Source organism: Pan paniscus, chromosome 6, assembly GCF_029289425.2.
Source record: "Pan paniscus chromosome 6, NHGRI_mPanPan1-v2.0_pri, whole genome shotgun sequence".
NCBI lineage: Eukaryota > Metazoa > Chordata > Mammalia > Primates > Hominidae > Pan > Pan paniscus.
Genome location: NC_073255.2, coordinates 85,914,260 through 85,940,514, shown reverse-complemented (window position 1 = coordinate 85,940,514; position 26,255 = coordinate 85,914,260). Strand labels below are relative to the sequence as shown.

At 37.4% G+C, this 26,255-nt stretch overlaps 1 protein-coding gene across 13 annotated transcripts in view; it reads left to right on the top strand.

The window, feature by feature from the left end:
* Window positions 1–26,255, top strand: part of AUTS2 (activator of transcription and developmental regulator AUTS2) — a 1,193,236-nt gene that overhangs the window by 362,763 nt on the left and 804,218 nt on the right. The gene's annotated exons all lie outside the window — the stretch shown is intronic.

Genomic DNA, 26,255 nt, shown 5'->3' with positions numbered 1-26,255 from the left:
TGTGTGTGCACAGCTCGTGCATAAATGCCTGTGTGCTTGCTTGGGTAGGGACTAGGAGGGCTGAAAAAGAGAGAGAAAGTCATTCTTAGCAGAAGAAAAGCACGTACAACGGGTGGTAGACGTACGGTTTTTGACAGATGAATGAATCCTTCTAAAGGTTTTGTAAGAGCTGTGACCAGCTCTGTTTGCTGAGAAAAGGGAAAGTCCTTGAGCACCCATCATACCTCTTCAGACTCTCTTAAAAAGCATTCAGATGTTCTGCCAGAGGAAATGATGTGTTCCAACTACAGCTGCAGTGGAGGGTTCTTTTTGTGCAGCTGAAGCAATTCCTCCACATAGATTGTCCCATTTTAACAGTAAACTGTCTGTTTAAAACAAAACAAAAAAGGTGGGTGGGAAATGGAAGGAGAAGGAGTTTATGCCAGGAAATGAAAATAAGTTGCTGCAGAAGCCTGTTTTGGTTGTGGTTTCAGAGTTAAGAATAAGTTATTAATAATAATAATAAGAGCTCACTTGATAGTTTGTTATATCTCTGTGTGTGTTTTTATGTACTTTTAATTTTCCAGAAAACATTAAAGATAAATTAGAGAACACACTCCTGTTGGAGGAGGTGACCGTCTTGCAGCTACCAAACCATAGAATCTTTCACCACTTAACACCTTCCAAGGAACCGGGTAGACTTCTGGTGTCCTCTCTGGTCCTCTTCCCTTCCTTATAGGATGTCAGGCTTTGGACTTAATCAGAGGATAATTAAGGCTCTATCATAGCAGGTGAAGTTTCTGAGTGGAAGTCTAAGAAGTGATGTTTCTATAAGTGTCTTTAGTTGACTGAGCTACTAAGCAGAGGTTAGGAGGTTGTGATGTAATTTAAGGTGACATTGTGGTTACCTTTTATCAAGCTCAATTGTGAGCCTGGAGCTATGTTAACTGCTTCACAGCTATGAGCCTATTTAATTCTTACAGGAATCCTCATTTTAAGATAGGTTTGATTACCCTCCGTTTACAGATGGGGAACTTGAGGTAGAGAGATAAGTGGTTAGTTTGCAATTACACCCAGCATTTGGCATGGCTGGGATTGGAACCAGGGGCCTTCAATCTTCAAAGCTCTTACATGTAACCACTGCGTGATGCATTGTACTCTCTCCTGTAAAGTAGCCTTTTCTCCCTGCTGCCACTGGTTCATTTCCTTTTCCTTTTTTAAGATGCTTTAAAAAGAACAAAAACCAATAACGTACCTCCTAAATTGAGGTTGATCTCCCTCCTTCCTATCCAATAAGTAATGTTCTAGACTCATGCAAATATTAGATATTTGGGAGAAAAAATGAATAGAACATGTCCCTCCTCTCTTTAGCTCTAAGAAAATTTGTGTGTTCTTATTAATTCCTACTGTTCCACTATCCTACCATATTACCTGATACATATAATACAGTTACAGTCTTCTCAGGGAGACTCTTCTATGCAGTGGCATGCTGGAGCCAGGAAAGCTTGTAAACCCAGCTCAGACATGGACCAGCTGTGAGACCTTGGTGAAGTCACTTTACCCTCCGGGCTTTACTTCTTTTATCACTGTAGTGTTTGATCCAGGTCAGTTCGCAGCCTAGAAGGCACAGCCTTTTCCAGGACACTAAATAGGGCACATGTGCTACCCATTTGCGTGCACACTATCCTTAGGCATTTGTTGAAGAGATGGTTAATAAAATATAAACTCATTAAAAAGCATTACTAAATTCTTACATTTTGTGTTTCTTTGATCAGTGAATGACTGCTAAAATTTAGTACGTTATCAATGGGGAATTTGTTATCTCTTTTTGCATAAAAGGGGTCCTCGGTTTTCGTGAAGTTTAAAGTCCCTCCCCGGGTAGAATATTCATAAAGCCTATGAATGAGTCTTAACTACTTGATTACCCAGATTCTAGCTTTTTGGAATCTTTCATTACCTTACTTTTTTCCCTTCTCGGTGAGCTTTTGGACTTAGGACAAACGGGGAACGATCACAAGGAAATGGATTGACATCTCTACTCTTTCACAATCTTTCCTGAAGGCACGATTTTTTTTGCTATCATGTCTCTAAGTACAGTTGGTCAGTTGTCACTCTGTCACCTTACCTTCCAACCCCATAATTCCTGTGAAACCCTGGACACCTCACCTTTTTGCAGACCATGAGCTCCTCTGGCCTCACTCCTTTCCTTGTCCAGCTTGCAGTACTTGAGTAATCCCCTCACCCCTCACCACCTTCCTTATTAGTACCCCCAGTTCCCTGAAGCTCTTGTCCTGCCCATTTCCTCCCAGCAGCATGTCACTCATCTGCCCTCATGAGCCTGTGTTCCCCTTAGAAGAATCACAACTCTATCTGTACTGTTATTATAGATCAGTGAACTTCAACATCTGATAGCTTTTTCAGTGTTGCCCATCAGTGCATTTACCGAGTTGCTTTTTCTATCCTTTTGGTGATAGTTCCAAATGCTCCCCACTGTCCCCACGGCTATAATGATAGGAAACATTAATACAAAACTTGGTTGTGTTGGAGAAAGTGTGCTAAGAACTTTACATGCATTGTCTCATCTCCGTTCTTGCTAAAGGATCTAACTTTTCCTTCCAACCATCCAGCAACTACTAGTGAGGCATCAACTGTGTCTATGCATGGTGCCAAGCCACAGACTGTAGCTATGATTGAGGCAGATTGGGTACTTGCTCTCAAGAGACCTCTAATTCAGAGGGAGATGCACAGAAGTAAACAGGCAGCAATAACATTGTCCGATAAGTGCTAATGAGGGGAGAAGTTCAATACGCTATAGATGCCCCCAACCCAGACTTAGGGATGAGGATAAGGAAAACTTGCAGGAAGTTACAGCTAAGTGCCAATCTAAAGGACGAGAGACTATGAGGGAGGAACATAAGGGCATTCTGGACAAAAAGAATACCTGGCTGCTGGAAAGATTTCAGGGAATTGAGAGGGGCCAGTAGGAATAGAGCCATTCTTCTCAGAGAAATTAGAGGTCTTATTTTTGGTGTGAATTCCATGGACTCTCTTTTCTACCTCCTCTGTGATCTGTATCCTCACTTGGTTACTAACTGGAATTAGAATCCACTGTAATCCTTCACTGTATGCAGATCTTGTAAGACACACTTTCTGTCAATGTCAGTGTGAAGTTTTACTATGCACTTGTATAGCTGCTCCACTGAAATACTATTAGACTGTTAAGGTGAGTGTAGAGGACAATGCTTCTTCAAAATTATTACAGGGAAGTTTATAATAATGGTGACTGACTTGAGGTAGGGGTAGGGTTTTTCAGGAGGGTCTTTCAGTGGTAATCACGCCTAAAATTTTGAATGCTTAAATGAAGCTGCTGCTTAGCTCAATGATAAGTAATAGCAGCTTCTTTTTCCATGAGGACATTTATTAAATGATGTTTTAGGTCTCAGCAAATGTTACGCCTTCAGACACCTTGGCTCAGGAAAGCCTGATGTGCCTCCAGTGAAGGATTTGTAGGTCCACATCTTCGATGCTTCTGCAACACAGAGTTAGGGAAATGAAACAGTGGGTCATACGTGCTCCTGATCCATTGCCAACAGCAAAGGGACTTGAGCCCCCACATACATTTTGACCCTTCTGGTCATGACAAAGCCACCCACTAGCTATAATGCTATAGTCAGCAGTAGAAATAAGAGGGAGCACAAAGCAACTGAATGGTAAAATATTTCAGACCTTTTTGGACCACTTTGGAAGATGGAAGCTGATAACATCATACATCCAAATTCCTCTGCATTGCTGTCTCTCTCTTTACAGGTGGGGAATAGTTTACAGCAATCAGTAGAATCTACTTTTGATTCCAAATGGGTCTTAATTATTTTGTATTTGGGAAATATTTTTTACTTGGCAATAGAGATGTGCCATAATATTATTTAATATTTTGGAAATCACTGTTTCCCATGTGCCTGAACATCTCGAGCACATTTACCCTTAGCGTGGCAGTGCCTGGGTGTCTCACATCCATGTATACTCAAACCATGCTCCTTGATTTCACCCCTTTCTCTCTGTTTCTTTCATCTCGTAAACTGAGTGCTGATGCCATTTCACACTTTTTCTTGGAAGTTTAATGAGTTAGTAGTAGTATAACAAAAATAAAAATATTTTCTTTACGTTTCTGAAAAGAAATATGTCTATAAAGCGTCAGTCATTTTTCCAAGCTGTTAGTTCCTGCTGCTGAGTACTAGGAGCTGTTCTGTCAGCAAGACCAAGTAAGGGGGAATAGTAAGAGAAAGCTGTCCCAATTTTCTTTCTCTGGTACAAAAGGTTGGAAGATGTTGTTTCAGCTGGAGAACTTAAGATGGATTCTTATTCACTATTTGCTAAAGAGACTGGACTGTTTTTAGTGTGATAATTTTCTGTAGGCGTGGAGAAAGGTCACCTCCTGATCTTGTTTTGGAGATCATGGGGTTAAATCTGTGGCAGTGTCCTTTTCCTAGACACAGGCTCTTGTCAAAATAATGTTTGGCCAGGTGTTAATCTGTGTCCTGAGGGGAGTGCTGGAATTCATTATTCATCCCGTGGGAGTAGGGGTCAGAGGAGAAGGTTGTCCTTCTGGGAGGTACCAGGGCCATAGCCTGCCTCCTGCCTTTACTGACATGTGCCATTTGTGAGGAGGGCAGTTGAAGTCCATTTGAGGAATTCTCTTGTCAGCCGGCCAACACAGAAACACAGAGGGAGTGGGAGGGAGGGAGAGGCAGGCAGCTTGGCAAGGCAGTCCTGGAGTGCAGTTTCCGGAGCAAGATCACACACAGTGTTTTAGGAGCTCAGGGAAGGTGTGCAGGAACATAAAGGGGAAGGGGGCCAGGTTTGAAAGAGTGGATTTTTCCTATTTTTTCCACCTTTTATTCCTCCCGTCTTTGAATACTTGTCATCCTTTGGAAAACTCAGCATCGGAAAGAAGCCTTTGCTGACACACTGCTTTTTCTCCAGCACTATATTGTGGGTTTTTTGTTTTTGCTCTTTTCATTTTTCTTTTCCTCTGAGGGCAGGAGGTGAGACAATGATCAAGTCAAGCTGGTTCTATGTTAAGTTCAAGTATGCAGAGAAGGTAAGTCAATATGGTTTCTTTTCCCAGGGGAAACCTGCCACCTCCCTCCAGTCTTCTCATGTTGATGGGCTCCTCTGGCCACTTGGGGAAGTGAATGAAGCTGGGAAGTTGTATTTGTGAATGTATTTCCTTTGGCTTAATGATCCTTGGGTGAAGCACAAGCTCTTTGCTTGCAATCTGATGTTGCCGCTGACCAAGTGGAAGCAATCTTCAGACTCTGTTCCGGAGGCATGATTTAGAGTTTAAAGAGGGGAAATAATGAAACTACAATAACAGGAAAGGCAGGATATTCTGCTTTAGATTGAATAGAGAATTTTCAAGGTATTATTTGTTACAAAGGTAGATATATTTTTGGTTCTGAAACAAATTGACAGTCACTTCCTATTACCTGTTGGCTTAGAATTTTTTTCCTCTTTCAGTTAACTAACTGCTTACTCATTTGTAATCTTACTTGGTTGTAGAAAGAATCCCCATAAGGTTGTCTGACCATATATGAGATGATCTCTTTACTGTCTGTCAGGGGATTATATTTTATGAATGAATTTTGGTTGTACCTAAAATTTTGATGTTAAACAGTTTCACTATATTTTAACATACCATTTCTGGACTTTTAGGGGAAAAGTGTACTTTCTAATACATCTTCACTTACCGGGGCTGTTTGACATCTTTTTGGTTCCAAATCCATATGTGTCACTTACCCTGTTGGGAATTCACAGGATTAGAAATGAGGTTTCCAGGAGAGGATATAGCTCAGAGGTAGAGCATTGGACTGCAGATCAAGAAATGAGATTTCCAGGAGGATCCTAACGTGTGCCTCCCTTTTGAAATCTTCCTTCCTTGATTTGATTGTTGAAAATATTGGCATATTGATTGTAGAGTTAAGCTGAGGCTCTATAGAATGGAACTGTGATGTGGCAAGATGGAAAATTGTGAGACTGTCTTTATACTCCTTATGATTATATGCATAAGCACATTAAATATGCCTCTTCCATTCACCTAGTTTTAAAAAAAAGTTAGAACATTTTCAACTCCTTTTTACTGCTTTTTTTTTTCTGTGTGGACTTGTTTCTGCTGTGTTTTTAAGACGGCAAAATTACTCTTTCTTTACCCATGTTGAAATTACAGGATTTTTATTTAAAATATCCATTTTTTATTTTAAACTCACTTGCATTGTTAACTATTAAAGCTGTTATAAGTAAAATATTATCTATTCATGTACAGGATTGGGAAAGATTGTGGTTTGGGATTTTTTTTTCTCAGTAGATTACTTTCCTTTGAGAAGCCGACCATCCATTGTTTGCTGTTATGAATTTTGATAACTGAAAACTGTACTCTGCCTTCTTATGCTTTCCCTTTTATCTTGAATGTTCTGTCATGGGAACCTGAAACTCAAGAGTTAAGGCACGTAAATAAACTAATGTGAAAAGGGGAAAAGCATTTCCAGAAATGATTGTCATAAAAAGAAAAAGAAGGAGAACGTTAAGTTAATTGCTTCATTTGAATTACCATGCTGCTATTCCTTTAGCAACCAAACAAGCAGAGAATGCTTCCATATGGCAAGGCACAAGTGTAATATAAAGCTAAGTAATGTAAGGCTCTATACCTAATTGAAGGATATTCGTCTTGATTTTATGAGGATAGAAGAAAAAGAGAAATCTCATTCTTGTTCTTGGCATGGTTATGGTGCTCTAGATCTCAGTGATTCTCTGCAGAACTTTTGTTCTTTCACAATGATTCAATTTAAAAATTTTCATTGGAGATTTTTGTTTTCCAAAACTCATCAAGATGGATTGAGTTTTACCTAGAGAGATAATAAGTCTTAGTGTAAACACAGGGACAGCATTGATTACAAAACAAATTAAAACCATCTTTTTTGTATTCCTCTAAAAAGCCATTCTTACAAAGGCTTTTTGATTTGGAATTTCCCTCACTATCTTTAAAAGGACAAAAAAAGAAATCCCTCTCTTGATTGTCAACTACTGACCATTTTGATTTGATATAAGCTTGTAATTGTTGGAAAGGTATTTCTGCTGTGATGTTTGTCCAAAACTATAAGAAAATACATCACACAATCTCTTCAATATCCATCTCCTAGTTTATCATTTAGGAAGATGATTTAATCAGTCTTCAGTAGTGAGAAAGAAAAATTAAGAATGGCAAGTAACGCATGACCAAAAACATTGGCATAAGAGAATACTATTCACTTGTGATCACTAGAATCATGATCCCTTTCAAAAATTAAAATATATAATAAAACAAACACTGTTTTTTAACCACCACCACACTAACATACATGGTCCTCTGTAAGAATTTCCATCTAAATTATTTATGAGTTGTCTCTTTCTTGAATTAGATTGGTGCCTAGCTATCTTTCTTTCTAAAAGAGTGCTTACTTCAATTAATTTCATCCTATACCCCCTTTCTCTTCTTATTCTACATATTCTCCCTGAGCAATTTCCTTTTTGGTGTGTTTTTCTATGTCCTATAAGTGATGATTCCAAAAGCTCTATATCTAGCATAATATCTTTCTTGAGTTTCTGAGGTATATGTTTAATTGGTTAGGTAGATATCTGTCCTGAAGTTCAACAGATTCCTCAAATGCAGCATTTCTAAAGTATAGTTAATTTCTTCTTCCTTAACCAAGGATTTTCTTCCTCTTACATCTCCTAGCACAGCTAAGGCATCCCTATCCAGCCAGTCATCTTTGTTCCCAAAGGAGCTGTTTTAGTTCTGTTCTTATCATCTCCCTTCTGGCATATTAGAGGAGCCTCCTAATCGATCTCCCTGCCACATTCATGGTGCTTCCAGTGCTCCAAAACCCTGCTAGAGGTATCTTAAAAGGTCAGTCTGAGTCTGTTTTGCTGCTTGTTAATGGTTCCCCTCTCCCATCTAAGCATTCTCACTACATCTCCCTCAACAGTGCTAGCCCTTGACCTTGTATATACATAATACACCTTATTGTAATTTCTTATTCACCTGCATCTCCTATAGTAACATATGATCCTAGAGATACAGAATTATATTGTATTTTTGATTTTGATTTTTCTATCCAGAATCCCTGCACGTAATAGATATTTATTCCCTGTTGGGTGTTGTGGCTCATCCTTGTAATCCCAGCACTTTGGGAGGCCAAGGCGGGAGAATCCCTTGATCCCAGGAGTTCAAGACAAACCTGAGCAACATAGCAAGACCTCATTATCTGCAAAATTAAAAATTAAAAAATTAGCTGGTGTGGTAGCGTGTGTCTGTGGTCTCAGCTACTTGGGAGGCTGAGGTGGGAGGATCACCTGAGCCTGGGAGGTCGAGGCTGCAGTGGGCTATGATCCCACCACTGCACTTTAGCTTGGGCGACAGAGTAAGACCCTGTCTCAAAAAACCACTTTTCCCCCCTAAATGCTACTGAGTAAATCTGTGACTTTTTCCCAGGAGTCTGGCAGACCTGAGTTTGAATTCTGCTTCTGCCATTTACTGGTAGTATATGACCTTGGGCAATATATTGAAACTCAATTGAATTGTTTTCTCATCTATTAAATGAGGAGTATTATCACCTAATGTATTTTTCAGTTAAACTTCTTATTTTGAGATAATGGTAGTACATAATAATAGTACAATATGCAGTTTTAAGAAATAAAATGTAAAGATCCCATATGCCCTTTACCTAGTTTCCTCAATGGTAACATATTGTAAAACCATAGTAAAATATCACGAGGATATTGACATCAGTACAGTGAAAATACAGAACAACCACATCACCAAAAGTCTCTCTCCTGATGGCCTTTGATAGCCATGCCTCTTTCCTTCTACCTTCACAACCCCCATCATTAACTCCTGATATGCAATCACTTTTCTCCATTTTTATAATTTTGTCATCTCAAGAATGTTATATAAATGGAATCATACAGGATGCAGCTTTTTGGAATTTTCTGTTTTTACTCAGCATAATGTTTTAGAGATTCGTTCAAGTTGTATGCTATTAGTTTCTGAGTAGTATTCTATGGTATGGGTGTACCATAGTTTATTTAATCATTCTTCTGTTGATGGACATCTGAGTTGTTTTCCTAGAAGTACTATGAACATTTGTTTATAGGTTTTTTTTTGTGAACATAAGTTTTCTTTTCTCTAGGATAATTGTCCAAGAGTGCAGTTGCTGGGTAGTATGTATAGTATTTGCGTGGTTAATTTTTAAGAAGCCACCAAACTGTCTTCCTGGCTGACTCTACCATTGCATATTCTCTTTAGTGCACTGTATTAGCGATTCCGTTTACTTGCGCATTCACCAGCATGCAATGATGTTGGTGGTGTTTCTGGTTTTTTATTTTAGCCATTCTATTGGTGTGTACTGATGGTGTCCAGTGATGGGTTTTAATTTGCGTTTCCCTAATGGCTAATAATGTTGAACGTCTTTTCATTTGCTTATTTGTCATTTGAGTATCTTCTTTTGTTAAATGTCTCTTGCTCTTTAAATGTCTTTTGCCCATTTTCTAATTGGATTTAAAAATTTTTACTGTTGAGTTTTTCACAGTTCCTAATATATTCTAGACACTAAGTCTTTATTGGGTATGTGGTTTGCACATATTTTCTTCTAATTTATAGCTTGTCTATTCATCCTCTTTCAGAGTCTTCCTCAGAGTAGAAGTTTTAAACTTTGATGCAGTCCGGTGTATGGATCCTTTCCTTTATATTCTTGCTTTTATTGTCAAGTCTTAAAACTCTTTGCTTATCCTTTGATCCTGAAGATTTTTCTTTTCCTTTTTTCCTAAAAGCTTTATATTTCATATTTAAGTCCATGATCCATTTTGAGATAAATTTTTTATAATATATGAAACTTAGGTCAAAGTTTTTCTTTGTGTGTGTGTGTGTGTGCGCGTGCGTGTGTGTGTGTGTGTGTACGTTCCTGTATATGTCCAGTTGTTTTAGCACCACTTATGGAAAAGACTATTCTTTCTCCATTAAATTGTTCTTGTACCTTTTTCCAAAATCAGTTTACTGTACTTAAATGGGTCTGTTTTGGGTTTCTCTATTCCTCAATTGATTTGATGTCTGTTCCTCTACGAAGATCAAAAAGTCTTGATTACTGTAGCTATTCTTTTTCAAAATTGCTTAAGATAAAATAGTACCTGTGTTTTTTCATATAAATTTTATAATAACCTCATCTGTGCTTACAGAAAATCTTTCCGGTGTTTTGATAAGAATTGTGTTAAACCAGGATATTGGTTTTGGGAATTTTTTTTTTAAGTACTTTGTTGAGTCTTTCTCTTCATGAAGAGGTTTGTCTCTCCGTTTATTTAGATCTTGTTTGATCTCTTTTATCATTTTGTAGTTTTCAGCATACAAGTCCTATATGAATTAGATTTATAACTATCACTTTTGGGGGGCACTTGAAATGGTATTGTATTTCTAATTTAGATTTTACATGCATATTGTTAGTATACAGAATACAACTTATTTTCAAATGTTGTTTTTTGTATCCTGTAACCTTGATAAATGGAGTTACTAGTTTGAGGAACTTATTTGTAGATTCTTTGAAATTTTCTGTATAGACAATTATGTCATTTGCAAATGAGGACAGATTTATTTCTTCCTATCTGCTATCTATGCTTTTTAAATTTCCTTTTCTTGGCTAATTGCACTGAGTAGAACTTCTCATACGGTGTGGACTAAGAGTGGTGAGAGTGAATATCCTTGTCTTGTTCCTGATATTTGGGGAAAAATGCATTCAGTCTTTTGCTGTTTAGTACAATGTTAGCTGTAGGATTTTTCTCTATGTTCTTTATCAAATTGAAGTAGTTCCTTTCTATTCCTAGTTTTCTGAGATTTTTTTAATCATGAATGGATGTAGAATTTTGCCAAATGCTTTTTCTGTGTTAATTGATATAATTATTAGGTTTTTCTTTTATAGCCTATTAATACGGTAGAGTACATTGCTTGATTTTCAGATATTGAACCATTCTTGCAAGCCTGGAAAAAGTTCTATTTAGTCAATGTGTATAATTCTTTGTATGTATCGCTCAATTTTATTTACTTATATTTTGTTAAGGACTTTTGCATCTGTACTTACGAGAAATACTGGTCTGTAATTTTCTTTTTGTAATGGTTTTATTATGAGGATATTACTGGCTCCATAAAATGATTTAAAAGTGTTCACTCCTTATTTGTTTGCTGGAAGAGATTATGTATAATTGGTTTTCATTCTTCTTTAAACATTATGTGGAATTCTGTAGTGGAAACCCATCTGGGTCTGGAAATGTCTTTTTTAGATATTGTTAATTTAAGAAATTAAATTTTCTTAATTTAAGTTATTGGGCTACTTAAATTACTGTTTTTCATATTTGGTGGGTTCTGGTAGTTTTTCTTGGTAAGGAAGTGGTCCACTTCATCTAAGTTGTCAAATTTAAGTGTGCAGAACTGTTGATAGTATTCTTTATTGACTTCTTGATGTCTGTATAGTTATATTCCTTGTTTCATCCCTGATATTGATAATAATGTCTGTGTCTTTTTTCTGTGTCAGTCATACTAGATGTTTGTCAATTTTATTGATTTTTTTCAAAGAAAAAGTTTTGTGTTCCATTGATTTTTCTCTCTTGTTTTCCTGTTTTCAACTTAATTTTTTCTATTCTGTTATCTTAATTATTTCTTCCATCTGCAAGCTAGAAAACCAGGAAAGCTGGAGAGTGTAGTTCAGTCTGACTCTGAAGGCCTGAGAACGAGGGGTCCAGTGGCGTAAATCTCTTTTCAAGACTGAAGGCCTGAGAACCACAAGGGCTGATGTTCCATCTCCAAGGGCAGGAGATTTGGATGTCCCAGCTCAAACAGAGAGTAAATTTCTCCTTCCTCTGCCTTTTTGTTCTGTTCGGGTCTCAATGGATTGAATGAGGTCCACGTGCCCAAATAGGGCATCTTCTTTAATAAGACTACCAATTCAAATGCTATTCTCTTCCAGAAACATACTCACAGACATACCAAAAAATAATGTTTTACCAGCTCTTTAAGTTGACACATAAATTTAACAATCACATGTATCTTTTTTAAATTTTTGCTGCCTATATTGTTTTATTTAAAGAGAGTTTCTTATGGATAGCATAGAGTTGATTCATTTTTAAAAGTTACTGTACCATTGCTCTTTCTTCTGTCCTAGTGACTTAAGATCCTTTCTTTTAGCTATTTTTTTAAAAAAATAGAACTTCCTTTAGCCATTCTTTTAGGGTAGGTCTCCCAGTAACTATTTATTTATTTATTTATTTTTATATGAGGTTGTCTTGATTACCTGTTGCTTACTGAGGAATGTTTGCACTTGATGTAGAATTTTGGTTGACAGTTTCTTTTGTCTTTTTCTTTCTTTCTTTTCTTTTTCTTTCAAGCCATTGAAAAATGTTGTTCTCTTTCTTCTGGCCTTCAGGGTTTCTCATGAGACATCCACTATCCTTCTTTTGTCTAGATGTCATGACTTCTTTCTCCCTGGCTGCTTCCAGATTTTTTTGCTATCTTTAGCAAAGTTTAACTATGGTGTGTCTTGGTGTGGGTATCTTTGAGCTTATTCTGTTTGGTATTATCATAGCTTTTTGAATCTGTAGGTGTTGTTTTTGCCAAATTTGAGAATTTTCACCCATCATTTCTTCATGTACTTTTAAAGCCCTATTTTCCTTTTCCTCTCTCTCTGGGACTCTGAAGACACAATTGTTAGATCTTTGGTTATAATCCCACAGATACCTGATACTCTGTTTTTTGTTGTTTTATTGTTTGTTTGTTTTGTTTTTCAGTCTCTTTTTTTCTCTTTTGTTTAGATGAGTAATTTTAGTTGTTCTTTCAGTTCACTGATTCTTTACTCTCCTCCACCTGGTCTTGAGCCCATCCATTGAATTTTTTTAATTGTTTTTTTTTTTATTTTTATTTTTTTGAGGTGGAGTCTGCTCGGTCCCCCAGGCTGGAGTACAGTGGCATGATCTCGGCTCACTGCAACCTCTGCCTCCTGGGTTCAAGCAATTCTCGGGTCTCAGCCTCCCAAGTAGCTGGGATTACATGCGTGCGCTACCATGCCCAGCTAATTTTTGTATTTTTAGTAGAGACAGGGTTTCACCATGTTGGCCAGGCTGGTCTTGAACTCCTGACCTCAGGTGATCCGCCCACCAAAGTGCTGTGATTACAGGCTTGAACCATCTCACCCAGCTGATTTTTAAAAAAATGCATTTTACTCTGGTAAAGATGTATTTAATGAAATTTACCATGTTAACGGTTATTAAGTATACAGTTCAATACTGTTAAATATATTCACATTGCTGTGAAACACATATCCAGAAGTTTTCCATCTTGCAAATCTGAAACTCTTTACCCATTGAACAACTCCATTTCCTTGCTCCTCTCAGCCCCTGGTAGCCACCAGTCTACTTTCTGTTTCTCTGAATTTGACTACTGTGGATACCTTATGAATATGGAATATACAGTATTTATCTTTTTGGCACTGGCTTATTTCACTTCATAATATCCTCAAGTTTCATCCATGTTGTAGCATGTGACAAGATTCCTTCCTTTCTAAGGCTATATAATATTCCATTGTATGAATATATGGCATACTGTTTGTCCATTCATCCATTGGACATTTGAGTTGCTTCCACCTCTTGGCTATTGTGAATAGTGATGCTATAAGACCCTGCTTTTAGTTCTTTTTGGTATGTATGTAGAAGTGGGATTGTTGGGTCATATGGTAGTTCTGTGTTAAATTTTTTGAGGAACCTCCATAGTGTTTTCTATAGCAGTTGCACCATTTTACAATCCCACCATTAGTGCACAAGTGTTCTAATTTCTCCACATCCTCTTCAATACTTGTTCTCTGTTTTTCTTGATAGTAGCAATCTCAATAGATCTGAGGGGATAATGCATTTCTCTAATGATTAGTGATGTTGAGAATCTTTGTTGGCTACTTGTGTATTATCTTTGGAGAAATTTCTATTCAAACTTTTTTTCATTTTTTAATCAGTTATTTGTTTTTCATTGTTTGGTTGCAGAAGTTCTTTACGTATTCTGGATTTTAACCTTTTTTCGGGCATATCGTTTGGAAACATTTTTTCCCATTCCATAGGTTGCTTTTTCACTCTGTTGATTGTGTCCTTTGATGAACAAAAGTTTTTAAGTTTGAAGTAGTTCCATCTGTCTGTTTTTGCTTTTGTTACCTGTGCTTTTGTTGTCACATCCAAGAAAGATTGTCAAATCCAATGTCATGAAGCTTTTCCTCAATGTTTTCTTCTAGCAGTTTTGTGATTTTATACTTTTATGTCTTACATTTAGGTCTTTATCCATGTTGAGTTAATTTTTGTATATGGTGTAAAGGGTCCAGTTTTATTCTTTTGCTTGTGAGCGTCCAGTTTTCCCACACCATTTGTTGAATAAACTATCTTTCTCCATTGAACGGCTTTGACACCTTTGTCAAAGATTGTTTAACCATGTATGTGAAGGTTTATTTCTGGGCTTGATATTATATTCCATTGGTCTGTTTATTTGTCTTCGTGCCAGTACCACACTGTTTTGGTTACCACAGTTTTGTAATATGTTTTGAAATCAGAAAGTTTAAGTCCTTTAACTTTGTTCTTTTTCTAAATTGTTTGGTGATTTGGAGTCCTTTGAGATTACATATGAATTTTAGGATGCATTTTTCTATTTCTGCTAAAATTGCCATTGGGATTTTGATAGAGATTGTATTTATGGATCATTTGTGGTACTATGGACATTTTAACAACAGTAGGTATAACAATATTAAAGCCCATGGTCAACCACAAACATGGAATGCCTTTCCATTTATTTGTAGCTCTTTTATTTCAGCAGTGTTTTGTATTTTGGGAGCAGTGTTGGAAGTCTGGACTCCAGTACTTGTCTTTACAGTTTCCCTCTTTTCTGATTCTTTGGCTAAAGACAACAAACTTTTCTAGGGGCTTGTTTTGGTATGTGTCATTGACATTACTGGGTTTCTGGTTTTTCAACTCCAAATCTGATGACATCATATATCATATCGGATATATGAGACCTATAAAATGAAAACTCCTGGAGAACTCACCACCATGTCATTTTTTGGGGGCCCTCAGGTTTTAAGCCAGTACGTCATCTTCTTTTCACTTTTCAGAGTCTGTTTATATTTATTTTATGTATAATGTTGAGGGATTTTAGTTGTACTTAGTGTGGATAATAGGGAAAAGTATGTCTACTCCATTTTCTTGGAAGCAGAAGTTCCCTAAGATGCTTTTAAAACAGTGGTTAAATAACATAATGTTGAGAGTATTTGCATGGTGCAAGGCCTCAGTGCTCAATAGAGGGTGATAATTGCCTTTTATTATCTTCATCTTTCTCCTATTTGAAGTATCAGTCACACTTTGCTACAGAGGCAGCTCCAGTTTAAGTTTACTTTGCTTTAGATAAATTGTATTATCACTAACACATACATTTGCATCTTCATACCCTTTATTGCAATTCCATCAAGATGTAGATTCCAGAAACAACATTGTCTTTTCAGTATTTTTCTTTTTCCAGGCAATTTTGACAATGCATTTTTGTAATAAGACTGGAATTACTAATTCTGGTTTTATTGAAAAACTGTTAGCCATTTCAGCCAGAAGAAGATCATGGAGGAAACAATAAATTTTCTTCATGAGCTATTCAATCCAACGAGATACTGAATTAAGTGCAGGAAATCAGTACACTTTTTGTTTGATAAGAAGTGTTCCTCTGAAAAACCATTCTTAGATTATTATAAATATTATTGGTTGGATGCAGTGGCTCATGCCTGTAATCCCAGCACTTTGGGAGGCCAAGGCAGGATGATTGCTTGAGCTCAGGAGTTTGACACCAGCCTAGGCAACATGGTGAAACCCTATCTTTATAAAAAATAAAAAAATAAAAATTTAGCTGGGTGTAGTGGTATGTGTCTATGGTCCCAGCTAATTGGGAGGCTAAAGTGGGAGGATCTCATGAGCTCAGGAGATTGAGGCTGCAGTGAGCCATGATTGCACCTCTGTATTCCAGCCTGGACGGACAGGGCAAGACCCTGTCTGTCTCAAAGAAACAACACACATACACACACACACACACACACACACACACACACACACACACCCATTACCAGTCTTCCTGGGAATTTTATTCTATATCTGTCTATAAGTTTAAAGTATGTACTCTAGCTCAGCCTTTAACTTCAGAGTTAATTTGAAATTTATTTAAAAACTATTTTTGGAAATTTACATAATCATGATGACTGCATGTAAACTGTTAGTAATATTTTATAGAGTTTCCTTGGGTTTTCTGTTAGAATGAGGTAATAAATTTGTGTCAGAAAACTATTTGGGAAATTTAGAAGAAATTTAAGCTAAGGAACATAAGCTGTGGAGCATGGCCCTAAGAATCCTTTTATTCTCATTTGATAAACAGTAGAATCCGGACAGGGAAGAACCTTATTTTCTCTGCCTTTGCTAGTTGGTGGAGGAAAACTTGCTGTTTGAGACAAGTAGGACTTGATCTTTCTATCCTGTACTTTTTTCATCATCCTCAAAGAGGGCTTATTTCAGTGGATAGACCATCCATAGTTTTGACAGCTCAAATAACCCTTAAGGATGAGCAACAACTGAAAAGTTCCAAGGGCTTTATTTCCAATGGAAGGATTTCAATTACAGTCATTTTTTCAAGTTAGTACAAGGAGGTAAATGGAATCACAGTTTCAAATGTTAAATTTGAAGACTACACCATTACCAGTGTATTTTGGAAATAAAAAATGCAGCCAATCTAAATCAAAGACATGATTCCAGATTACCTCATAAGAGTATGAGGAAGACTACAGGCAGCAATTGAGCCACTTGATATGGAAGAGTATACAGTGCATCAAATGTGACTTTCATTAAGCCGTGTTACCCTTGTTTGCCACTGAGGGCAGGAGGCATCCTTTTCAACAGCCTGTAATAGCTTCTTGTTGAAAGGCTGCCTGCTATACAGATGCAGCAGCAGAGAGAGAAAAGAGGGATACAGATTCACATATTCGCCTTGTTTTTTAAATGCTATTTTTGCCATTTTTGGAGTTGGTTTCCAGTGCTTAGAATAGCTGTAAGTATATAGTAGTTATTTACTGTATGTTTTTGTGTGAGTAAGTAAGAGAAGGAATTAATGAATTAGGCTTTATAAACTGGAAGTTTTTGTTGTGCACACATTAAGCTAAGCTTCTATCCCTTCTCTTCTCCACATGGTACCACCAGACTTTTCCCCACTTCGCCCCCTCATCCACCATTTTTTGTTTTGTGTTTTTGTTTGTTTGTTTGTTTTTTGAGATGGAGTCTCTCACTCTGTCGCCCAGGCTGGAATGCAGTGATGCCACTGGGTTCCAGTGATCCTCCAGCCTCAGCCTCCTGAGCAGCTGGGATTACAGGCACCTGCCACCATGCCCAGCTAATTACATCAACCTTTTAAAACTTATTTTTCTCTCTAGAATTTGATTGTGTGCACTTAAAGAGTAAGTGGGAGGATCTCAAGACAGTATAGAAAGAGTTGGACATCTAGTTCAGTTTTGCAGAGGGAGTGCAGAGAAACTTCCTTGGAGTTATATAATTGATTTTTGGAACCTCATTTGTAGGACAGTTGTGTGGAGAAAGGCATTCAAATTGCATTCATTGTACTTCTTAGGCCAAGGTAGATCTGGTTATGTACATACTTGTTATTTGGTAGAATACTGCTTATCTTGGCATTATCTTTTCCATACTACATTTATGAACTGGAAACAGTTAAAGCTTGAAACTGTTAAAAAAAAAAAAGTGTACACTTACATTGTATGTATTAGAAGTCATATGATTACACATCCTCATCCTCTCACCAGTCCTTTCATGTAGAGCAGCGGTTTGCATCTTTGGCTATACATTGGAACTACCTTGGGAATTAAAAAAAAAGTTGATGTCCAAGTATCAACTCTGGAGATTCTGATTCAGTTGATCTGGGATGAAGCCTTGGCGTCAATTTTTTTAAAAAGATCCCCAGGAGTTTACAATGTGCAGTGAGGGCTCGTTTTAGAATGGTACATTGATTTGTGTTCCAATTGTTCTTTCTTGCATAAATCACATCCGTAATTCATTGACCACAGTTGTCTATGAGGCTTATTAAAAATGGTATAACAACTTACACATATATGAATAATTGGAATGCAGAATCATTTTAACTTCCCTTTCCCAGTCTTTCTATAGTCAGTTTGTATTTAATTCAACAATTGTTTTTTGAGAGGCCCACATTTATTAAATGTTTATCTTGTCCAGCTTAATTTCTCTAGAAACAAAATCTCACCTTCATTTTGTACTTATCACTGGTTTACATGTGGTAAATAAAATTAGCAGAAACAGGTTTGGGTATGGTCCACTGTGGTACACGGGTGTCTTATAGAGATGAGTATTCATTGGCTATGAAATGTTCAGTAAGTTTTACAAAGGAAACGAAGATCATCAGTTAATCTAGCTGGTCAGTTGGGGTCAGTTAAAAGAGCATTATTGTAAAAGATTTGTGGTTTGCCTGATTTTAGATCAGTTAACATTCACCCATGAGAAGGTAGGATGTATGTCATTTTTATTTTATAAGTGAATATGTAACTGTATTTTTTTATTTTGTATTTAAATTTTTATTCAAGATTTCAAATTAATTAATTTCTAATGTTAATACCTAATATACATAGATATAATCAATATGATCACTGTTATCTCTAGAGTGAAGACAGTTTCTTGCCAACAATTTTTATATCCCATTATAACCATCCAGATGAGTTCATTATGGGCTTTCAGTACACACTATCAGCGCTTAAGAGTCTTGAGTTCATTCTGGTCTTTGATTATCACATGTCTTGAAATACACACCACATTAGATTTGTAAATAAATTGTAGAAAAATCTTAAGACTGAAATTTAGATATTAACAAACATTATTTCCTCTTGAGATATGCTAACAGGCATCAGAGCATTAGTAGGTCACTAAAGAGTGAAGATGAGTCAGACTCATCAAAATACATATACTCGTTCTACCTCTTGATATGTACACACTTCGAGTTGGTAATTTATTCCCAGTTGTTTGTGACAGTTGCATTTGTGCTTATCTTCTCTTACTTTCACAAGGGTAGCTAATCATGAGTTTTTGTCTGTTTTTGCTGAACTTTACCTACTGTCTTATTAATCTTGTTTATATCAGTGTGAGTTTCTTAAGGACAAGGACTCGTAGGCACCAACACAGAAAGCAATTTTAGGAATATACTGTCTGAATTAAATTTATTAAATCAGTCAACAAATAGGAACCTTTTGAGAGATGATCCTGAAAACATTTTTGTTTGCTTTTTTTCCTAGAGAGGAAATAAACGGGTTTATAAGCTGCTGAGTGCAAGTATCATGGTCTGTGCCTTTTCTTCTTGACTGCTCTGCTATATTCTCTTTCAGAAAGCTGAGTAGCTCAGCACAGTGAATACTAAAGGGAATGCATTCCTTCTCTCTCAGGGGACTGAAGCAGTGTTTAACACCACTGTAAAATCCTCAGCTGTGGCTTTCTCTGGTGTAGAATTTGTCTAAGAAAGATTAAAAGAACAAGGAAAGCTTTGTGTGCTGTTTCTCTTTCTTTTCTTCACCCCTCCTGCTCCAGGCTATCCTGAGGGGGAAAAAAAAAACGTGGAGTATTTTCCTTGGACCTCTGGAGTATGCATGTTATGTATGTGTGAGTCTTAGAGAAAAATAAAGGCAAATGCAAGGCATGCCTGCTAGTGGGAGTCATCACCCATGGGTGAAATGAAGAAAACTACATGAGTGCGTTTGCGTTTATACGGCCACTTTTTCCATTGAATGACCCAAACAAGATGCCAGTGACAAAGCATTGGTCCTACATGTGATAAAACAGCGGCCTGGCCATTTGCTTAATTGGTGGAGAACTCAGGTGTGTTACTCTTGACAGAGGTGAAAGCCTTCATAGAGAATTAGAAGGGGTATAATTTGGGCACTGTACTCAGAATCTTTCTTGGTATATTGTTTAAGAGCTTCATTACAGTGACTGCCATTCAGCAAGAAATAAGAGATGACTTTTAAATATTTGGCCAGATTTTATAGTGGCAAGGACAGAGTTTTAGAGCTGAAGAGCCATTTAGTTCAATCCCATCAATCTGCAAATGTGAACAGTAAGCCCAGAATCACATTTAGTGTTAGTGGCCAGAAGGGAGACCTTGGCTGTGAACACTTACCCTACCGGAAACTAATGGCGTAACCAGATTTGAACCTTTTCTTCCATTCTGTACTAGGTTGTCTTTTCTTTGTTAGGAAAAGCCTATTATAAACGGAACATTGACATGAATTTTAATTTTTGCATATTTTCTTACAACATTTGCCCTTACTGCATTTTATAACTAATTGTATATACTTTTATATTTTCCTTTTTGTACTCATGATTCTAATGTTTCTATGTGGCATTTCTCACAATCCCTGTGGGGTTTTATTATAATTTGCTAAATTATTCCCTTGTTTGGGGGCATTTATATAAACTTTTTTTTTTTTTTGCCATGAAAGAGAAAGCCACAGCAAACAATGTATATATGTAGCTCTTTATTCTCTCAAGTTATTGTTTTTGTTCTCATCATCTGAGTTATTGGGGGTGACTTCATTACAACAGTGGAAAACACATGGTAACCTGCCAGCATCAGAAGGTGTGGCTTTGTACTGTGTGTGTGTGTGTGTGTGTGTGTGTGTGAAGGTTATGTGGGTATGACTGTGCAGGAAAGAAAAAAAGTGCTACTCTTTGTAGATCAAACAATTGATGAGTCTTAATGTAGGATTATGTGTTGCCTGTTAAATTGCTATTTCTGCTGAGAAAGATAAAGGCATTTTTATTAGTGTAGTTGATTAGCTTTATTAATGTTGGACAAAATCAATGTTATGAAAATGAAATCTATAGTTTTGGGGTAAAATAAAATTTAATAGGTAGGTGACCCATTCCTACACTTATGTGAAGTAATTTTTGAAATGATACATGCATGAAAATTTACTATCTATACTAAATGTATATTCAAAGATATTCTTCCTCTAGGGTTCTAGTTATAAACCCTTATAAACCCTTATAAAATACTATGATTCACATATACAACTTATAAAATACTGTGATTCATCAGACAGCTCTAGTTTCATTTTATCTATTGACTCTGATTTAAATTATCACTCTTTTTTATGCAGGAATATGTGGTAACAAGTTATATGGTAAGAAATTTAAATTTAAAGATTTTGACCTAACGTTGATTCAGATTGTAGAGCTGTCAGTTGAAAAGGGAAACTTCACGTTTAGAAATTTGAGTTCTGCTGGGCGCAGTGGCTCACGCTTGTAATCCCAGCACTTTGGGAGGCCAAGGCGGGCGGATCACGAGGTCAGGAGATCGAGACCACGGTGAAACCCCGTCTCTACTAAAAATACAAAAAAAATTAGCCGGGCATGGTGGCAGGCACCCGTAGTCCCAGCTACTTGGGAGGCTGAGGCAGGAGAATGGCGTGAACCCAGGAGGTGGAGCTTGCAGTGAGCCAAGATCACACCACTTGCACTCCCGCCTGGGCGACAGAGTGAGACTCTGTCTCCAAAAAAAAAAAAAAAAATTGAGTTCTAAAATGTTTGTGAAAAATTTGATAGGTTCTTTAATAAATGTTTATTTCCAACAAAAATTTTCCTGGTGGAGGAGTTATTAGGACCAGTGAGCATGCTTTTTTTTTTTACCCTCTTGATTGTTTTATCACATTAGCTTCAAGAAATGTTTGTTTCACGTTACTTATCTTTGTTTATCAATGAGGTCAGACACTTTCCCCTACGCTGAGGACAGTATCCACTGCCTCTGAGGTGGATAGTCTCTAGAAATCCTTTCCCTGTCTTGGAGCAGTTTGCCTGAAAGTGCCATAGTTGGTAGCAAATTCCCTTCCACTCCTCTTCCTGCCTGTTAACACTTTCTGGAAACCCAGGTCCCCATGTGCTTTAGCACTCTCTATAATCATTTGTGGGCCTCTGCAGATGAGCAGTCTGGGAGCTGTGGATGAGGGGCTGGGCAACTTCTGTCATGTGCCATTGCTGTGAGATCTTTTCTTCACCAGAATCCAGGGCTGATTTAGAATAATGGTTAGTTAGTGACATGAAGTTTTGGAAAGTTTTTTGTTGACATTTTTAAGAAGAAGAAAACCTGATGATGAACTAAAATAAAGCTGTTCTTTCAGCCATGTCTCTGAAACCATTGAGAAGGTTTCCAGGTACATTTTGGGCAGTAAAGAAGATGTGGACTGGGCATTCCTGTAATCCCAGCGCTGTGGGAGCCTGAGGCAGGAGGATCACTTGAACCCAGGAGGTCCAGGCCGCAGTGAGCTATGGTCATGCCACTGCACTCTAGCCTGAGCAACAGAGGAAGACTCTCTAAAAAAAAAAAAAAAAGAAAGGAAAAGAAAACGTGCCCTGTTTTTCTGTTGTTGAGCCTTATTTATTTTCCTTGCTCTCAGCAGCTCTGTGGTTCCATCACTTGGCTGCCTTCACGGTGCCTCTGACTAGTTTTGGAAATAGAAGTGGTGGTACAAACAACGGGGTGGAGTTGCAGGATACATTGTGGTGATATAGTCTTTTCATTCTCTATATTTCAGCCAATATGATCTTTTCAAAACACAGGTTACATTATAGCATTCTCCTGCTTAAGATCCTCTAGGGCTTCTTATTACGCTAAGAATAAAATCCAAATACTTGGTCATGGCCTATGAAGCCGTATGTGGCTCCCTGCCCACTTCCATTCCCACTGTACATCTAGGTCCTCAGGATTCCCTTATCAAACTTTCTTCAGTTGCTCTACCACACATCCCCATGTGGTGGGTTCCATTCTGTACTGTAGCTCTTAACTCAAACATTAGCTCTTTAGTGTGGTCTTATCTTACCAACCATCTAAGTTTGCCCCCTTTACTTTTTTTTTTTTTTTGAGACAGGGTCTTGCTCTGTGGCCCAGGCTGAAGTACAATGAAGAACATGATTCACTGCAGCCTCGAGCTCCTCGGTTCAAGTGATCCTCCAGCCTCGGCTTCCCGAGTAGCTAAGACTACAGGCACGTGCCACCATGCTTAGCTAATTCTTAAAAAAAAGTTTTTTTTGTAGAGTCAGGGTCTTACTATGTTGCCCAGGCTGGTCCTGAACTTCTGGGCTTAAGCGATCCTCCTGCCTCGACCTCTCAAAGTGCTGGGATTTTAGGCATGAGCCACCATGCCCAGCCTCTTTACTTATGTCTTACTTTGTTATTGTTTCCTCTGTATCTTCTTAATACCACTTATAAACATCTGAAATTACCCCTTTGTAAATGTATTTGCTTATTAATTATTATTTTCTTCTGACTTCTTTCATTGAATGAAAGTAAGTTCCATGAGAGCAGGACCTTAGGGATGTTATTAACTGTTACATCCCCAGCACCTAGTGCTATGCCTAGCAGTGAGTAAGAACATTAATATTTGTTGAATGAATGCTTGAATGGCCAAAACAAGCCCCTGTTATATGGCAGGAGCTGTGCTAGCAATAAAAAATTTAGATAAGTTGAATTCAGTCTCTGCAAACAATGTTTTCCATAATCTGGAATTGTTGTTTGGAATTCTTTACAGAAATTCACATCCAGGCTCACTTGGAAAAATAATCTTGCTGATTGTAATTTTTCTCGTTATGGTTGTTCTTGGCAGTAAAGTCAGTTTCCAGGTGAGAATGTTACTGCTCTTGGCCAAAGGCCACTGTAAACTTTCCAGTATTCCTGAGGGTCTTCAGGCCTTACTCCTTGAATAAGACAGTGCTCCTTGCTTGAAGAACTAAGTTTTCTGAGAGTAGAAGGGAACAATAGAAAGTGTACACATCAGCATTACCAGTTTATTGTTTTCTGGACAGTTATCCAAATTTGCTTAAGGACTTAATTATGACCAGATCAAATAATGTTCCCCTCACTTTTTAGTCTAGTATATGCTGTATGCTACCCTGTCTGTGATTCTGATTTCAAAGTGAGAAACAAATTAGCAAGCAGTTGTTTGGTGAATTTTAAATGCAGTGGTGACCCTTACCCAATCTTTCATAAAAATTATTTTATATTTAATGAGTTATATCTTGGGGTTCCACAAATAGTAGGTTCGATATTTAGGATTAGGTGCATAATACCTGGAGTTAAGCTTTGCAGAGCTGGAATTTGGACTGTGTGTCTTGGCCAGACCCTGGAAGCACAAGGACAATGTTGAGATGAAAAGATTGAGAATTTAAAATCTGTAAGAATTTAAAGCCATTTTACATCACACCATAATTTCTCTTCACTGGATTAAGACATTTCACAGCTATTTATAAAGGAGTGATTTGCTACTATAATTTAATTTACTTGACAATCATAGGACATTGGATCCATAGTTATGTCAAGCTAGATTAGATGCAAAATTGGTAGGAAGACTTTTGTAGATTAAAGACATATGACAGTGAAATGCAGAGTTTGAGCTTCTATTGAATCCTAGTTCGAGGGAAATGCTGTGAAGGTCATTTGGGGACAACTGGGGAAATCTGAAAGTTGGACTGCATTAGATAGTATTGAATAAATATTAAATAACCTCTTGAGTGTGTTAATGATATTGTAATTATGGAGGACAATATGTTCCCTTTCTTGTTCTTTTTGCTTTCTGATAGGGTCTTGCTATATTTCCCAGGCTTTTATAGAGCAGTGGTGTCATCATAGCTCACTGCATTCTTGAACTCCTGGGCTCAAGGGTCCTCCTGCCTCAGCATCTCTGTAGCCGGGACTACAGGTGTGCGCCACTATGCCCTGCAAATTTTTAAAAAATATTTTAATAGAGACCAGGTCTTGTGATGTTGCCCGTGCTGGTCTCAAATTTCTGTCCTCAAGTGATACCCCTGCCTTGGCTTCCCAAAGTGCTAGGATTACAGGGATGAGCCACCATGTCCGGACTTTAAAAACATTGTTTTCCAATACGTCATGACTATTTTGACTATTTGATTGGTTTTAAAATATCTAGTTCATTTTCATGTTGTTCCAGATGAATTCACTTTTATATTGTATCAGTTGATGCCATTTCAAACTTGAAAGGTAAAAGTAGTCACTGTTCTTCAAACCAAAATGACTACTAAGAGGTGTGCGTGTGTATTTCAGGGGAGGTGGAGGGAAATTGTGGATATGAATGAAAATAATGAGTGTAACTTTGATCACACAGATAATACATCTACAGCCTTTACTAAAGCTGCCTTTACAGTTTCTGGCTTCAGAGATGTGGTAAATGCCTCTTGAAAGGTTGATATATTACTTTTAACAACATAAAAATGATATTTGCCTTTTTTAGAGTCTCTTTTTTGTTCACTCAGATTTAAATGTATCATCTAACAGTCTTCTCTTTGTGCCCATGTTCTTCCATGAGACACTTAGAATGTCTAAAAAGATGAGTTTGGTATGGTTCTAGCCTTCCCTTTGTTTTTAAGGGGGACTTTGAGTCTATCAAGAGTGTGTGTGTCAGCTAAGATTGTATAGCTGGCTGGTGCAGGAGCTGGAATTTAATGTTGTTTTTTTCTGGCCTCTCAGTACATCACATTGTCACTTAAGTGAGATGGCAAGCATTTCAGGTGCTCTTACATATATCTGCAAGCATGGATATCATTTAATGCCAGCTCTCATAATTATGCATCACTTGTTGAATTATTTATTGTACATACCCTACTATAAATTGTAAACTCCTCAAGGGCAGGATTTTTGTCTGTTTTATGCATTGCTGTTTTTCTGGTATGTAGAACTCTGTCTGGAAGGTGATAGGCACTCAACAAATATTTATTGGATGAATGAGTGAATCAAAATAGAATGAACTAGGAATAGATTAATGGCTGCTCACTTTGCAGGATTTCAGGGAAATAATTGGTCGGCTTTAACAACACATCCCCCTCTAACTAGCTGATCTAAACTGAAAAATTAGACACTGGCTTCCTGTTTAATTTCCCGTACTCGTGGGAGTGATAATACATTAAGCTCACTTAGGTCAGTGATTTGACAACTTAGAGTGAATGATTTCAACAACCCCTTTCCTAGGAGCACTTTTTGTTGGGGGCAGGGAGGATGGGTGGAGTGCTACTAAGTTGAAGAAAAGTACAGATGGAAAGGGGCAGGAAAAAAGAAAGACAAGGAGATGCAAAGACAAACT